We start from the raw sequence: 18,652 nt of genomic DNA, 5'->3' as shown, positions 1-18,652 counted from the left end.
CCCTGATCTCCTCTCACCTGAATTGCATATCCCTTTAAATTGCTTTATAAAGGGCTGCTCTTGAAGTTCACCTGGGAACTTTAGCTGATGCAAATACAGCTCTTGCAACAAGAGTTACAGTACATTGGTTACTAATCTGTTTCTAAATGCAAAATCAAGGTTCTCATTTTCCCTATAAACCTTCAGCTTCAACCACAACAACACAAGAGCACACAACGGATTTAAACTTAATATTAACCGCTCCAAACTTGACTGTAAAAAATATGACTTCAGTAACCGAGTTGTCGAAGCGTGGAACTCATTAACGGAATCCATAGTGTCATCCCCAAACCCCCAACACTTTACCCTTAGATTATCTACGGTTGACCTATCCAGATTCCTAAGAGGTCAGTAAGGGGCGAGTACAAGTGCACTAGAGTGCCTTCCGTCCCCTGTCCTATTGCTCTCCTATATCTCCTATACCTTTCTTCTATTCCTATATCTCTTCTTCTATTCTTTCATTGATATGTTCTATTACCATACCTTCTTTTCTATTATTTCTTAGATATATTTTACTATGAGTATCTCCTCTATAACCTTCATCATGTATTTTACTATGTGTATATAGATATATACCCACTAAAACCCTCATTGTGTATTGGACAAAATAAATAAATTAATTTTTTTTAAAATTAAGGACTACAGTACTTGTAGCATTCAGTACTTGTAGCCGCCCCGAGTCTACGGAGAGGGGCGGCATACAAATCCAATAAATAAATAAATAAATTCTGTAAATTCTGCCTGGCAAACAAAGAATGTCTGCCGAAGGCTCCCACCCAGGGGTGGGCTACTGCCCGGATGGTGGGGAACACAGTGGGGTAGCGAAAATGGAGCTCCGCCCTAGATAACCCAAATTGAACTGAAAGTTATTGAAAGAAAATGCAGGGTGTCCTGCAGAAGCCACGGCCACAGTGTGGTAGTAAAAATTTTGGTAGCCCTTCACTGCTCCCACCTATTAGAAATGCAACAGGAAAGGAATCAAGATTAACATTATTGGTGGAAGCTCCCGTCTTCTGGACAGTTCACTCTAGAGCAGTGATTTTCAACCTTTTTTGAGCCGCGACACATTTTTTACATTTACAAAATCCTGGGGCACACCACCAACCAAAATGACACAAAATAACACTCTAAGACACTCTCCTCTCTTTTTCCATCCCTGTCTCCCCCCGTTGTGTGTGTGTGTGTGTGTGTATACACACTCTTGAACCATTTCCAAAATTAAGTGAGGGCTGGGTTTTTTCTCTCTCTTATTCTTTGGGTGCTTTTTTATCATATGCTTTAAATCAAGAGTCACTTCTCTCTCTCTTTTGTTTCTCTCTCTTTCCTCTCATTCTCTGCCTCAATCATTTTCTCATTTCTCTTTTTTCCTCCCTTTTTTGCTCATTTCTCTTGCTCTTTCCCCCTTCCTCTCATTTTCTCTCTTTCTCTCTCTCTTGCCTTCTTTCTCTCTCACTCTTGCTTTCTTTCTTTCTCTCTCTTTCTCTTTCTCTCTCTTTCTCTCAGCAAAAAGTTGCGAGATTGGAATCTGAGCTTCCTTCTTCGCGGCACGCCTGACCATGTCTCGCGGCACACTAGTGTGCCTCGGCACACTGGTTGAAAAACACTGCTCTAGAGAATGGTAGGACCTTCCAGAGACTTTTCAAGACTTGGCTTTTGGGGAAGGCCTTTGGAGATGGATCGGTTTAAGTGGAACTGGCATCACAGCATAGAATAAATAATTATTAACTGACTTATTGTCATATTATTTTACCATTGTTGGTTATTATTTCTTGCTTTATTATGTTCCAGTTAAAGTTCTGCTGGATTAAAGCACTATAAAAATCCTATTAAAAATACAATTATAATCACACCTTCTACCATTTTCTCTCCTGGGTGTTCTTTAAACCATAATCAATTGTAAATAAATTATTTCTGAAGAAATGTTTAAGTGATCCATAATAGTTATGAAAAAATAAATAAATCTGAAATTATATACAAACCTATCTGGAATTAATTCACTCTCAGAGAAATGAAGTTTATTTGCAGGGTAGCTATAGAATCAGTTCCTCTGTTTAATGATGCCAGCTGGGTCATTTTATATTTTTCCCCATCTTAATCTCAACTGTAAAGAATCATTAATGAATAATGAATTTATCTGTCCAGAAAGACAAAAGGAATTCAAGTTGTTCTTTTCCTTTTAGCAGTTGGCTGTAGCCACAAAATGCAACAAGCTAATATTTTCACTACCAATTTTATTGGCACACTTATATACTTCTTGGTTAAAGGAACCCTTCTTGGAAGCAAACTAATGATCTGCAAATGCCATTTCCACTGAAAACATTTTCCAGGCCTCTTAGTTCCATTGCAGAATGTCTTCTTGACAATTTCTTCTCCAGAAGGAGAACACTAATTATGAACACAAGGGGACTGCAAAGACAAATGTCTGACATTCAGGAGTAACATGCTAAACAGAATCTCAATGAACTATCAGGTGCCTTGAATGTTAGGAATAGTGAGTGTTATAGTAGAACACTCTCAGGAAGACAGAGAATGGGTATGTTTAGTTTCGGAATATTCAACCTGTTCCAGTCCTGCAAATAGTAGAAATTCAATGTGAATTATTTGGTATGAATAGGTTGAAGTACTGTAGATATCCTTTTGATAGCTGAGGACTGTATGTAATGCTTTTTGAAATACAAAATACTGCAATGGGCAGAAGTAAAATCAAACAGAGCTGGTTTATTATAGGCTTATGGGTGGTTTTAGGTTTCTTTGTTTCTGTTTTGGAGCAGTTTGTTAAATATTCTGAAACTATTTTAGGGGTGGCGCAGCAGGTAGAGTCCTGTACTGCAGGCCACTGAAGCTGACTTATAGATTTGAAGGTCAGCAGTTCAAATCTCATCACCAGCTGACTCATGTTGACTCAGCCTTCCATCCTTCTGAGGTAGGTAAAATGAGGACCCGGATTGTGGGGGCAATAGCCTAGCTCTGTTAAAAAAGTGCTATTGCTAACATGTTGTAAGCTGCCCTGAGTCTAAGGAGAAGGGCGGCATAAAAATTGAATAAATAAATAAATAAATAAATAAATAAATAAATAAATAAATAAATAAATAAATAAATAAATATTTACAGTATATACGTCTTGCCTCCAGTGGGTAGAAAATGCCATTTCAGATCACCTTTACTCAATAATTTTCAATGGCTTGTAAAAGACTATTAATATCTGCCTTTTTGTGCTAAACGTCAATGCATAAAAGAGATCCCGTTGAAAAAGGACAGATTTCATACAGAATGCAGTGGTGAAATTCTAATTGGCATAGTCAGACATTAGGCAAGATTCAAAATCCAGCCCAGCCCAGTCTGGAGCTCAACATTGCTGTAGTGATATGGTAAGGTAAATAATGTTTAGACATTGAGATATTCTTGTAGCCTAGGAGGTTATGCACAGCTGCTTATTCAGTCCATAGATAGTGCCAGCGTTCCAATTAGCATCCAAGAAATAAACCAGAGTCCAAACCTTGGCCTTCTCATTTTTAAAAAATATAACTTTATTATTAGATTTTTTCCATTGTTATACTGTTTTTATTATTGTTGTGAGCCGCCCTGAGTCTTCGGAGAGGGGCGGCATACAAATCTAATAAATTGAATTGAATTGAATTCTCCTAATTTCCAATTTATTAACAGAGCCATGTTGGTTACGAACTGTAGTCAACCTGATAATAACTTTTCCTACAGTTCTTCACTCAGGTTAAGGTTCATCCCTCGTCCCCACATCTACAAGTTCATCACATGGACCACTTTAGCTCTCTCAATGTCCACAATCTTCTCCTGTACTTCCGACTGGCGTTGAACAAAGGATGACCTTGAATCTCTGGAAAGAATTTGTTGTGGCTAGTATTTTTCCCTCTCATGCAATCACCCCTCCCCAGTTCCCATAGTACTATTCTACTTGTGGCAGGCCAAAGTCTCTAACTCAAAACGATGGCTTCGGCTGACGGATAAATAACTCCAAGCAATGTGGAATGTATGCCAAAAGTCACCCTCATTATCAACAGCTTCCCTTTTCCACATAATGGGATGTTCGAAGGAATCTTTGCACACTGAGAGGCTTTGGAGAAAGGAGGCATAACTAAAGACCCACAATATTTTTGACATCAGTTTATCACACGGTGAGGGAGGAGAAATGCCAGCCAGCAGTCTGAGCAAATAGGATAACATTCCCCATTAAATTCAGGCTCCAAAATCTATTAACTTCATTTTCACAGCCCAAGATGCCTCTGAATGGCAGGCCCGAGACCTCATGCCAAAAAAATAATAACTGGATTAGATTTCATTTAAGGATAATTAAATATCGTTAATAGGCCTGCGCCAAAGTTATTTGGTTAATTATTGTTTACTGCTGTCACATTAAAAAATATAATTCAATTAAACATTTTTAGAGATCTCTGAGGGCTGTATTCAAACTTTGTGGAAATCTCAGGTTGCATATCACGAACCTACATCTTTGCTCCACTGTAATATATAGCAGATCTTATATCATGTTCTGTTTATGGTAGCTTTAATGTAGTGATATCAAGATGTGCAGAACACTGAAATATATACCTATTTTGGAGGGAATGAAAGTAGAATGGATGAGAACATCTCCAAATATTTTGGAGCTATGAAACTTTGTCACTGATCTTTCTCGCTTCACTGAAGTAAAACCACCAAGGCTTTACATCTCTGCATTAATTCCAGAATTATATTGCTTGTTTTCTTCCTTTTAGCCACTTTATTTTATTTGCTTCCTACCCAAGTCCAAAGCAAATTCATCATAATACTACACTGGTGACATGATCTATTTCTGGTACTATTTAAAAAGATGATAAGCATTGGATTTGGAAATTTTATATAACAAAAAAAAAACCCTTTATTTTTCCTTTTATTTGTAAGCAAATATACCAGTGTTATAAATATTTGCTAGGAGTATTGGTACAACCTAAAATAACCTGTCCAGTCTGATGCCTTCCAGATGTTCAGGGATTACAATTCCCAGAGTTTTGAGTCAGCATTACCGATTTTACTTATTTCTGAAATTGATCAATAAAAAGTTCTTACACTTTTCAAGTACTTCTTGTCAGTTCTGCAAATCTTTTAGTTTTTAAGTAGATAAGAAACGAAGTTGTTTCATTCTACCTACTTGTATATGAGTACTACCTATCAGTATCTTAAGTGTTTTCAAAACCAGTTGTTTCTCTGTCTCAATTTAATCAATAAATCTTGCAACTGGACTACTTTTTTTAAAAAAAACCCACATATACTTAGTAGGTAAAAGTCACTTGGAATGTTTTATTTATTACAGAATTCTGCAAGCTGAAGTTCAAACATCTTAGACTTAGAATGATCAAGGTTAAGAAATGCTGAACTAGAGACTAAAGTTATATTTTCTGGCTTTTCACAGGATAGGAGGAAGGAATATTCATATTCCTATGATCTTTGAACAATGCCCAATTAGTTAGTAACACTGAAGGAAAATACTTTGCTGGGACAGCAGAGAATAATTTATTGACATATTCATTCCATGTGAATTCTAAGTGTGAAGGGGCACAAAACTGTTCAACTGGGCTAAAAATAAATTATATGTCTGAATATATAATAAAACATCATTATACTATACAGTGTCCCCTCGATTTTCGCGGGTTCGAACTTTGCGAAACGTCTATACCACGGGTTTTTCAAAAATATTAATTAAAAAATACTTCGCGTTTTCCCCCCCCCTATACCACGGTTTTGCCCGCCCGATGACGTTATATGTCATTGCCAAACTTTTGTCTGCTTTTAAAAAACGTTTTTTTAAATAAACTTTAATAAATAAACATGGTGAGTAATGATCTAAATGGTTGCTAAGGGAATGGGAAATTGTAATTTAGGGGTTTAAAGTGTTAAGGGAAGGCTTGGGATACTACTGTTCATAGCCAAAAATGGTGTATTTACTTCCGCATCTCTACTTCGTGGAAATTCGACTTTCGCGGGCGGTCTCGGAACGCATCCCCCGCGAAAATCGAGGGAACACTGTATTCTCTTTGGTCATAGCCAGATTTTCAGGCATGATGTGTTCTATCTAAAAAAAAAGAGAGATGTTTTCTTGCAGTCTTTGAATTGGATGGGATCTGAAGCCTGGATAACTTAAAGTAAGAATTATCTTAGAGTCTATCCAAATTTTATTTTGTATGTTTGTGTGGATGTATGCATGTGTTCAGAGTTGGAGGTGACAAGCAGGTAAACCTGATATAGACAAAATAGAATAGAATAGAATTTTATTGGCCAAGTGTGATTGGACACACACGGAATTTGTCTTGGTGCATGTTCTGTCTGGGTTTTCCCAGACCTCAACACCAACTGAAAAAACAGCCAGACACTCTGGTAAAAGCCAAAAGTATTTTATAGCTGGAAAAAATAAGCACAAAGGAAAACCTGTCTTCACAACAGACAGGCTATAATACGTTACAGCAGGGTCCTGATGTCCAGTCAATACCACAAGCTTCTTGCTGGCACCCCCCCCCCCCCCAAGGTTTCAATAGTCCAAGGCACAAACCAGGATTGTAAGCCACCAAAGTTCACAGACAGGTCTCACGAATCTCCAAGATAAAACTCCACAAGCCAGGAAGGGTGGGTCCGCCTTTTATCCTTTCCCAAGAGCACCACACCCAAACCCAGCTGTGACCTCTAATGCTGGAAATACTTAGCCAATTGAGTCCGTCTCTGATTAGCTCTCCTTTGTCGCATATCTATGATGTCTTGAGCATTTTCCCCTAAGGAATCCAGGCTGCTTGCTGGGGAGAGCTCCCCCTGGTGGGACTCTGGCTGTCCTTCTTCTTCAGCCTGGGATTCCTCTTCCTCGTCAGTCTGCACCTCCTGTTCCTCAGCCTCTCCCTCTGAGCTGGAAACCGACAGAAGGTCAGCCATTCCCGGAGGGGTCCCAGACTGAACCACAACAGTGCATATGCTCTCAGCGTACATAAAATAAAATATACATTTGTCAAGAATCATGTGGTACAGCACTTAATGATTGTCATAGGGGTCAAACAAGCAATGAAGAAGCAATATTAATAAAAATCTTATGATATACGCAACAAGTTAAAGTCATACAGTCAACATGGGAGGAAATGGGTGATAGGAATGATGAGAAAAACTAGTAGAATAGAAGTGCAGATTTAGTAGAAAGTCTGACAGTGTTGAGGGAATTATTTGTTTAGTAGAGTGATGGCATTCAGAAAAAAACTGTTCTTGTGTCTAGTTGTCTTGGTGTGCAGTGCTCTGTAGCGACGTTTTGAGGGTAGGAGTTCAACCATTACTAGGTTTAGCACCCATTGCTAATTATTAGGATTAAGACAGAAAACTTAGCAATCAAAATGCCAGCAAATGCATGACAAGTTGATGTTGATTTTATAAAATGTCCTTGTAAAAAAGCTGAGAAAAACAAAGACGGTTCCCCAATGATCATTTGCTTGGTATGGTTAAGATTAATAAACAGGTAGCATAGTGTGCAAATACTTTTCAAACTACCGTACTGTCTTCTGATCCCATTAACAATTTATATTTAAGGAAAAATGTCTTAAGAGGAAAGCAAGAGATTACTTACAAATTTTGCATACCATTATCTCAAGATCTGCACTGTGGAGAAACTAAGAATTTAACTTTCCTATTTTACAAATGATCAGGGGCAATTAAATTCAATTTGTTAGCAAGTCCTATATATCTGCCTCGGTTGAAAGGAAAGATGTGTAATAAAAAATCACTAAAAGGCTTCTGCATGAATATTCTACTGCAAAACATCAAAAGCATATGATAAATAATAATTGCCACTGCAGCAACATCAGAAGTGAGTTTTATTGTTTAATTTTAAATGAGAATTAACATTTTTATATCCAAGAAAACGTTGCTTGATCTTTTTTTATAGCAATTCTATTAAAAATTACAATTAAAAAGATAAAAACTAATATATTCTAAAAAACTAAAAGAAAAAGAAGAAAAAGAAAGTGCAGGAAATATAAAATAGAAAAAAAGAAAAAGAATACAGTGATACCTCGTCTTACAAACGCCTCATCATACAAACTTTTCGAGATACAAACCCGGGGTTTAAGATTTTTTTTGCCTCGTCTTACAAACTATTTTCACCTTACAAACCCACCACCGCCGCTGGGATGCCCCGCCTCCGGACTTCCATTGCCAGCGAAGCACCCGTTTTTGCACTGCTGGGATTCCTCTGAGGCTCCCCTCCATGGGAAACCCCACCTCCGGACTTTCGTGTTTTTGTGATGCTGCAGGGGAATCCCAGCAGTGCAAAAATGGGCGCTTCGCTGGCAAAGTCCAGAGGTGGGTTTCCCAGCGAGGGGAGCCTCAGTGAAATTGCAGCATCGCAAAAACACAGAGGTCTGGAGGTGAGGTTTCGAGGACTTCGGTGTTTTTGCAATGCTGCAATTTCACTGATGCTCCCTTCGCTGGGAAATCCCACCTCCAGAATTACGTTGCCAGTGAAGCACTCGTTTTTGCGATGCTGGGATTCCCCTGCTGGGATTCCCCTGCAGCATTGCAAAAGCACAGAAGTCTGGAGGTGGGGTTTCCCATGGAGGGGAGCCTCAGGAGAATCCCAGCAGCGCAAAAACGGGCGCTTCAGCTGGCAAAAGGGGCGAATTTTGGGCTTTCACGCATTAATCGCTTTTCCATTGATTCCTATGGGAAACATTGTTTCATCTTACAAACTTTTCACCTTAAGAACCTCATCCCGGAACCAATTAAGTTCGTAAGACAAGGTATCACTGTATAGTTAAAAAAAGAAAATGTATAAAGAAATGACTTCTCCCTTCGCAACAATTCTAAACAAGTTTAGTACCTTATCACCTTCTCTTCTTCCCATATCCCATCTGTAAAGAAGTCTATTAAAGGATAACCAATGATAACATAGCTACTTTAACTTGATCAAATAAACCAACTTTATATTCCTTTCTTTTATCAAGGTTAATATTTAGTCCATCAAGATATTGTTTTAGGATTTAATTTATTTTTTCTTTATTTTTTCTCACAAAATCTTCAAAATTTAACAAGATTGTTTTATTAATCCAATATAGGAAAATTGTCCAGGTCATTCTTTTAATTTGTTATTTATATATCTCTTATAATTATTAAACATATCCTATTTTAGATGGTCATCTGCCAGTTTATGTTGTGTGTCCAATGCAGAATCTTTTTCCATGTCATTTCTATAGCCTGTAATGTATAATTCCATTTTCACATCAATCTCATTTTCATCCAGTAAAACATGAACCTCTTCCACAAAATCTTTAAACACAATCTATAATCAGAAACAGTTAGTCTTAAAATTATTTTCTGGGTCTATTGTTCAAAAATATCCTTCAATATATTATTGATTGTTAAAATATGTTGCTACATTATGTATTAGTAAATTAAATGTAAATGTTCTCCTTTAATTTAATCTAAATAAATTTAATATCAGTATCCATGTAAGTGTGCTTAAGTAGTAATTAAAGGAAGGCTTGTAAATAATAGTTTCCCATTTATTGGAACCCATACCACATCTCAGACATCAACACCCTTGAAAATGTCCAAAGATATTTCACCAGAAGAGCCCTTCACTCCTCCACTCGAAACAGAATATCCTATGAAAATAGACTAACAATCCTGAGCCTAGAAAGCCTAGAACTACGGCGCCTAAAACATGATTTGAGTATTGCCCACAAGATCATATGCTACAACGTCCTACCGGTCAATGACTACTTCAGCTTCAACCATAACAACACAAGAGCACGCAACAGATTCAAACTTAATATGAACCGCTCCAAACTTGACTGTAAAAAATATGATTTCAACAATCGAGTTATCGAAGCATGGAACTCATTGCCAGACTCAATTGTGTCAACCCCTAACCCCCAACATTTCTCCCTTAGACTCTCCACAATTGACCCCTCCAGGTTCCTAAGAGGCCAGTAAGGGGCGTACATAAGTGCACTGGTGTGCCTTTCGTCCCCTGTCCAATTGTCTTTCCTTTCTCTCACTTATCATATATATTTTCTTTCTTTCATATATCCTCTCCTCTAAGTTCACTTTACCCTTATATATATTACTACATGTCTATTTTTCTTCTTATGTATTTGTGTATTGGTAAAATGAATAAAATAAATAAAATAAATAAATAAATATTACTTGCTCTTCTGACCACACCGCCACTCAAAATGGCTTGCAATAAACACTTTTGGACAGAGAGGAATCATTCCAGGTTTCATGGAGTAGCCACCAGAAGGCAGAGTGGCTTCTGGTGGCTACTTATATACAAACCATAAGGATCCTACAGTCTTATCCGATAATTATTATAGTTGCTCAGCAAGAGAAAATGCAGTTTTATCTACTCTTTTTGGCCTTGGTTTCTTGTTTATTTTCTTTGCCTGCCACAGCACTCTGCAACATTGATCATCTTTTAGCGTCCTTCTACCTTGTGCTGTCAGCGGGTGTTATAAAAATGTACCTCAAATTTGCTTTTCTTTCCCTGAGCACTGGTTCTGTGTACTCACACATATGGCTGTTTTCATCATTAAATATAAATTACAGTGTTCTTCCACTCCTGCTGTTTACTTCTCCACAAGACTTTTAAGATTTTCTATATGCAGGAAAAAGGGTTTTTTTTCCCTTATTCGCACTAGCTGCTTCAAAATTCCTGCAAATTATTGTGACCAAATAAAATAAAATCAGGAAGCAAGGTCATCAAGATAAAGCAAAGCCTCAAAATATATTGATTAATTGTCAAGTCCCAATGTACAAATACTATGTTTTTTGCAAGAAATTATACTGTTCACATGCAAAAGCTACATCTTCCAAAGCCGTATTAACTAAACTGGATGGAAACACTGCTAGCACTGGATGACTGGCTGTGCAAGGAAGTAGTGATTTCTGACAGTCTCAAAATGGGTAAATGGTGCAGTCAGGTGGTAGGGAAAGCAAGTAGAATGCTTGGCTGCATAGCTAGAGGGATAACAAGCAGGAAGAGGGAGATTGTGATCGCGCTGTATAGAGTGCTGGTGAGACCACATTTGGAATACTATGTTCAGTTCTGGAGACCTCCCCTACAAAAAGATATTGATAAAATTGAACGGGTCCAAAGAAGGGCTACAAAAATGGTGGAAGGTCTTAATCATAAAATTTATCAGGAAAGACTTAATGAACTCAATCTGTATAGTCTGGAGGACAGAAAGGAAAGGGGAGACATTATTGAAACATATAAGTTAAAGGTTCAGGAGAGGTGTTTTTAATAGGAAAGTGAACACAAGAACAAGGGGGCACAATCTGAGGTTAGTTGGGGGGGAAATTAGAAGTAACGTGAGAAAATATTATTTTACTGAAAGAGTAGTAGATGCTTGGAACAAACTTCCAGCAGATGTGGTTGGTAAATCCACAGTAACTGAATTTGAACATGCCTGGGATAAACATATATTCATCCTAAGATAAAATAGAGGCAATCGTATAAGGGCAGACTAGATGGACCATGAGGTCTTTTTCTGCCGTCAATCTTCTATGCTTCTATGTTTCTAAACTGCAAGCATACAGTATTCCAGGTGGTCAGAGGGATGACTGAGATAGAGAAATGCACCTTATAATGGCAGAGAGCCAGCTGCATTATTCTTGCCAAGCATTAAAGTCAAGTAACAGTGATAAATAACATGATACATATTGCATATATATCAGTTAACCTTTTACAACTAGCATATAAAATGCAACTTTCACTAAAATGTTAAAAGTGAAATGAATACATAAATATAGTAAATGTAAAAGTAGGCAGAAAATAAGGTTAATAAATAGCTTTGACAAACTTCTAGAGCCATAACAGAAGAGACCAAACAGAGTGCCTAGGGAGGATATTAAAAAGTAATAAAAATGCTGGCAACCCTCCCTTTATGGGGAAGGTTGTTGAGAAGATGGTGGCGCCCCAGCTCCAGTGGTCCTTGGAAGAAGCCGATTATCTAGGCCCTCAACAGTCGGGTTTCAGACCCAGCTACAGCACAGAAACTGCTCTGGCGGGCCCGGGACAGGGGTTTATCCTCTGTCCTGGTGCTTCTTGACCTTTTGATACCATCGACCATGGTATCCTTCTGCGCTGGCTAGAGGGGTTGGGAGTGGGAGGCACTGTCCTTCAGTGGTTCTCCTCCTACCTCTCCGGTCGGTCGCAGTCGGTGTTAGTGGGGGGTCAGAGGTCGACCTCTAGGTTTCTCCCTTGTGGGGTGCCTCGGGTCGGTCCTCTCCCCCCTGCTATTCAATATCTACATGAAACTGCTGGGTGAAATCATCCAAGGGCATGGGGTGAGGTATCATCAGTACGCTGATGATACCCAGCTGTACATCTCCACCCCATGTGCAGTCAACGAAGCAGTGGAAGTGATGTGCCAGTGCCTGGAGGCTGTTAGGGTCTGGATGGGTGTCAACAGACTCAAACTCAACCCTGATAGGATGGAGTGGCTGTGTGTTTTGCCTCCCAAGGACAATCCCATCTGTCCGTGCATTACCCGGGGGGGGAATTATTGACCCCCCTCAGAGAGGGTCCACAACTTGGGCATCCTCCTCGATCCACAGCTTACATTAGAGAACCATCTTTCAGCTGTGGCAAGGAGGGCGTTTGCCCAGGTTGCCTGGTGCACCAGTTGCGGCCCTACCTGGACCGGGACTCATTGCTCACAGTCACTCATGCCCTCATCACCTCGAGATTTGACTACTGTAATGCTCTCTACATGAGGCTACCTCTGAAGAGTGTTCGGAAACTTCAGATCATGTAGAATGCATCTGCGAGAGCAATCATGGGCTTCCCCAGGTATGCCCATGTTACACCAACATTCCGCAGTCTGCATTGGTTGCCGATCAGTTTCCAGTCACAATTCAAACTGTTGGTTATGACCTATAAAGCCCTTCATGGCATTGGACCAGAATATCTACGGGACCGCCTTCTGCCGCACGAATCCCAGTGACCATTTAGGTCCCACAGAGTTGGCCTTCTCAGGGTCCCATTGATGAAACAATGTTGTCTGGTGGGACCCAGGGGAAGAGCCTTCTATGTGGTGGCCCCGAGCCTGTGGAATCAACTCCCCCCGGAGATTAGGACTGCCTCCATCCTCCTTGCTTTTTGCAAACTCCTCAAAACCCACCGCTGTCATCAGACATGGGGAAATTGATTCCCCTGGGCCGTTTCCACTTTATGTATGGTCTGTACGAGATGTATGATTGTTTTTATATTAAGGGTTTTAATTTGTTTTAAGTATTGGATTTGTACTGTTTCTTGTTGTGAGCCGCTCCAAGTCCTCGGAGAGGGGTGGCATACAAATCTAATAAATAAATACATAAATAAATAAATAAATAGATAAATACCATATATGTTCAGAATCTCGATTCCAGATTATTACTTTAAATGTTACATAAAAGTTACCTAATCTGAGCTGCAAAAATTCAGTTTACCCCTAGAAGGTAGTAAACTATGAATCTCATATTCTGACTCCCCCCCCCTTCCAGTGATTTTCCTCCTTTTATATCATTTTCTTTCAGTTAAATCTCACAAAGTAGAAAATATTTTAAGACAAAATCCAATATTAAACTTCTATTAATAGAATAGCAGTCAGCAAGACAAACAAGAGGGCATGGTTGTTCTTTTCCAAAGCTCTAGAGTGTTTGAGGAATATCGTGGAGCATCTTATCAATTTGGCTGGGGTGGCGCAGTGGTTAGAGTGCAGCACTGAAGAATCAGCGTATTGCCCCCAACAATCTGGGTCCTCATTTTACCCGCCTCGGAATGATGGAAGGCTGAGTCAACCTTGACCGATGGTGAGATTTGAACTGCTGAACTACAGCTCACCACCAGTCAAGGTTGACTCAGCCTTTCATCCTTCCTAGGTGGTTAAAATGAGGACCCAGATTGTTGGGGGCAATATAGTGATTCTGCAAGCCACTTAGAGAGGGCTGTAAAAACACTATGAAGTGGTATATATGTCTAAGTCTAAATGCTAATTCCTTCCACATTGAGTAAACCTGACTGATCTATCCTTATAACAGTTGGTAAAGAAACCAAAATGTTTGTCTGTGGAGATTCCCAATCATCCAGGTTATAGCTGTCTCAAAGGTGTTTTTTTCTTCTTCTTCCAAAGGCAACTGGGTTGTTGTTTTCCTTGAGGAAGAAGAAGAAAACATTTCACTTCTCCAAGAAGCTTCATTGGTTCTGCTAAAGATGGGGAGATAGGTACTGAAACGTCAGGCACCAGTAAGTCGGAATCAACTCTTTATTTAACACAAGTAATAATCGGCAAAATACAACAACAAACAATCCCTTATATATCGGCAGCAAGCTGAGGTAAGAACCAATCAGATTAACCTAAAACTTCCCGCTCCTGACTGACACACCCCGCTGGTCATAGCCAATAGGAGGGAGCCGTGCTCTCCCAATCCAGGTTGTCTCCAGGCACTTCCCTTGTGTGGGTGGAGACGTAACAGGTACTAACGATTGATACTGGATAGTGCAGAGAATGGAAGAATAGGTTGTGATAGGATGGTGATGGGGTGGGAATGGAAGGACATTTTTCTTTGCAATCATCTGGTCTCTGAGAGCTTTTGAGGCCACTTGTGGGTTTATCTGTGTCATAGTATTCTTTTATTATCATTGGCAGTAGCTTTTCATAGTTTCAAAATGAGGTTTTATAGAATAGAATTGTTTATTGGCCAAGTGTGATTGGACACATTTTATCATATCTATATAGTCATCAAAATCTGCATTTGATCTTGCCTTCAGATAAATCAAATTTCAACTTCATCAGTAGTTACAGCTTAAACAGCCAACTATTTGTACAGAATCAATACTTAACTGTAGAAAGACAAATAAAAGACTGAGCCAGATTGATTGACTGAGGTAAATAGATGGAATGAATGATGTAAAAAGACAATATAAAAGCAGGTTTTCCTGGCTGTGTTCTAAAATAGGTGAGAACAAAGCCAGTTGAATACCTTAATGAAACATGTTGAAAGCAGAGAAGCAACCAATCAATGCATAATAACAAATAGCAAGCCATAAGCAATCTACATAAGCAGTTCATCCTTTTATTGTGACATTTGATTCACTCGAGATATACAAAAGTATTTTCCAAACCATTTTCTCAGATACCAATTTCTACCCTTTTCCATTTCTTTTTATAAAACTGTTATGACAGTTCTTTTGAATGACTACAGCTTCCACCCAGGACTGAATATAATGGGCTTCAATCTTATGCTGCATGTCTTACTGCCAAGAATGGTTTCAGTATAGTTTTGAGGACGGAAAGAGACAAACCTATCTCAGGAGTGAAGCTGTGACAACCACATATGTTTTTAAGTGCCACGGTGGTATGCAGCTGAGAAAAGAAGAAAACAGAAGCCAAAGAACGAAAAGGAGAAGTTTGGTATTATTAATGACAGCAATAAGATAAATTCTAAATAGTTAAGTTGGTATTTTGCTATGAAATCTCATGGAGACAAGAAGTGTGCAGGCAGGAAATTGGTAAGATTTTAAAAACACTCTATTGTACGACTTAAAATATGGAATTGTGAACAGCTGTTCAATTAATTTGAGTTATTATCTTTCTGGCTGCATAGATCTGCATATTTTCAAATAATTAATGGCTTTTAAAAACAAATTGCAGTGCTTTGGGGTTTTAAATAACATTCTGATATCTTTCCCAAAAATTATCCACTGGTGCCCTTGTTTAGCAGTTTTTCTATGTAATAATAGAAAGAATAGCCTACTATAAGATCTGATTCCTATACTGTGATCTTGAGCAAAATATATTTGGTATGTTCCAGGAGATCTATTTGTTTTAGCTGAAGTTCTTCATTCATCATTCCAGATGCTATCTGGGGCAGATTGGGTTTATAATCCAACATCGTATTGGATTACAGTATCAAATTCTATCTCCCATTTCAACCCAAGTGCTAAAATGAGATATGACTGGAAATTTGCAGCATGCTTATTCAACATGATACAAGAAGTTCAGAATTATTAAGAGCTATGGTGGCGCAGTGGTTAGAATGCAGTTCTGCAGGCTACCTCTGCTCACTGCCGACTGCCAGCAATTCGGCAGTTTGATTCTCACCAACTAAAGGTTGACTCATCCTTCCATCCTTCCAAGGTGGATAAAATGAGAACCCAGACTCTGTAAATTGCTTAGAGAGGAATGTTGTAAAATGGTATATAAGTCTAAGAGCTATTACTAATTGCTATTATATAATTTTTCCAACAATAATTGGTTGACATGTGAAATAGAAAATCTAAATAGTACATTGGCATTACAGAAAGAACATAAAATGCATAATAAAATGCATAATAAAATGCATAATAAGTCAACACTGTTTTTAAAGTCTGTACTATTTGATGAGAAGCCAGAATAAATGTCTTCTTCTATCAGGACAAGGGAATCTGATCAATTCTATAACAGTAAGTGCCTCTAGAGTTTAACAAGGGTAAATTTAGCACTTCAGGATAATTTATTTCTCTCTGACCATCTAGGACTTTATTACTTTTATGTAAATTGGAGGAAACTTGAAGATAAAGGATTTTGCTATTGGTAACTGCTTAGAATTTTAGCATTTGCTCTGCTGTGTGTGCTTTCAAGGGTTCCTGATTATAAAAGACATTAGACCTTTTTATACTTTCATTTTTTTATGATTGAGCAAACATTTGAAGCCTGGAGTCTTTATTCTTCTTTACATGAAAATCATTGTACAAAAAAAAGCTAAAAAAGAATCTGAGGATTATGTTTCCCAAATACGTTAATGTGATATAAAATACATTGGGTTTCATACAACAGCAGAGTCATAGCAAAACTCTGTCAATGTGTATTTAATTGCAGTTTAAACACCAAGCTTGGAGTCCTAAGAGAAATGTTATGGCTGGTTTGGGACCAGCTCTAAATAAGTGCAATTTCACAATATTTTGGCTAAATTTGAGAATGGAGTTGAGCATGTTGTAGTTCTCCTACAATTTGTGACCAAACAGAACAAGCCTTGTCTACTCTGGAGCTTCTGGGGGTTACAAATGGTCTGTCAGATTGCCCAATCTTTGTCTAGATTTCAAATTAGGTTTACTCTCAGCCAAAAGTCTTCAACCCTGCAAATTAACTTTCATTTTCTCCTTTTTCTGCCATGTGTATAGAACCATGATATCATACTTCTTGAACTTTTAAGTTGCAAGTGGCAGTACAATAACATACAGTACAACAAGATAATTGGATAAAATATTTGTCCTGAAAAGCCAATGCGTCATGTCATTGAGGATTTACTTAACTTCTAGGAATAATAGGTAAAGCAAGGCTGGCAAAGGATATCTCGTCTTTCTCCCTCAAGAGATTCAAAGCACAATATGTCTCTCTGGTAACATTTGAAGAATATTGTAGAGTGAATTTGAGGGAAAATGCATGAGGAAAGAATGTGATGTATGCCTAACAAAAATGTACCAAATATTATTGGCCATCCTGACCTTAATAAAATTCCAATGTCAACCTTCTCTTCATGTAAATGCCATACATATAAAATCAATTTTCTCCCATAGAGCATCATGTACACCCCACAGTTAGGGAAACAATTTGAATTTCTCTACAAGACTCATTTATCTCTGAAATGAAGCCTACTGGCTTCTGATTCAGTAATAATTAGTGGGGAAACTTTTTGTTGTTCTTATAATAGAGGCAGTCCACAATACAGAACTATTTTCATCTAATTTCAAGTCATGCTACATGAGAAGAGGTCATCAAAGATCTCAGCAGACGATGATTCTTCGTGCATATAGTTAGTGACATTTTTCTGCCATTATGTGCTGTTTTCCTAATTTTATTAGTTAACTCATTTCTTTAATGAATTTAATGTTCTTGACCAAGGCTAATCCAGCTACCCATTGGGCTTTATTTAGATAATGCCTGATGGACGTGCCCCACTGACAGTGTTTCTAATTACAAAAAAATTATTTAATTTTTAAAATGTAAGTGGCAAGAAGAAAAATAATTTAAAAGAAGGAAAAAATAGACATAAAGGAAGATGAACGTGGAAAAAAGAAGAATGACTTTTGCCTTTCTTTGATAGAGATAAGGATAAAAAAAGAACATCAAACTCTTACTCTAAAATTAACAACAGTCTACATTATTTCTATAATGCCATATAATTCTACTCATCAAATGCCAGTAACAAATGTTTATTTCTCTCAGTTTCTCACAAATCCAAAGTGGTTTCCAAATAGAGATAAAAATGTGTGAGTCTCTTCTTTAATCAAAGTTGTCAGTTTCACCATTTCATTAATGATAAATGTAATATTGATAATTACATTTAAAGCCCTACATGGCTTAGGACCAGACTATCTTTGAGCCCACCTTCTACTACATAGCTCCCAGCGACCGATAAGGGCCTATAGAGTTGGTCTTCTCCAGGTACTGTCAGCTAAACAGTGCCGGCTAAACAGGGCCATGGGGGAGGACCTTCTCTGTGGTGGTTCCGACTCTCTGGAACCAGCTACCTCCTGAGATCAAGGACTGCTACTACCCTACAGGCCTTCAGGGAAGCTGTAAAGGCCTGGCTTTTACAGCAGGAGTGGGGCAAT

The sequence above is a fragment of the Erythrolamprus reginae genome, chromosome 3 (assembly GCF_031021105.1).
Source record: "Erythrolamprus reginae isolate rEryReg1 chromosome 3, rEryReg1.hap1, whole genome shotgun sequence".
NCBI classification, from domain to species: Eukaryota; Metazoa; Chordata; class Lepidosauria; order Squamata; family Dipsadidae; genus Erythrolamprus; species Erythrolamprus reginae.
Note: the sequence above shows the minus strand (reverse complement) of the source record.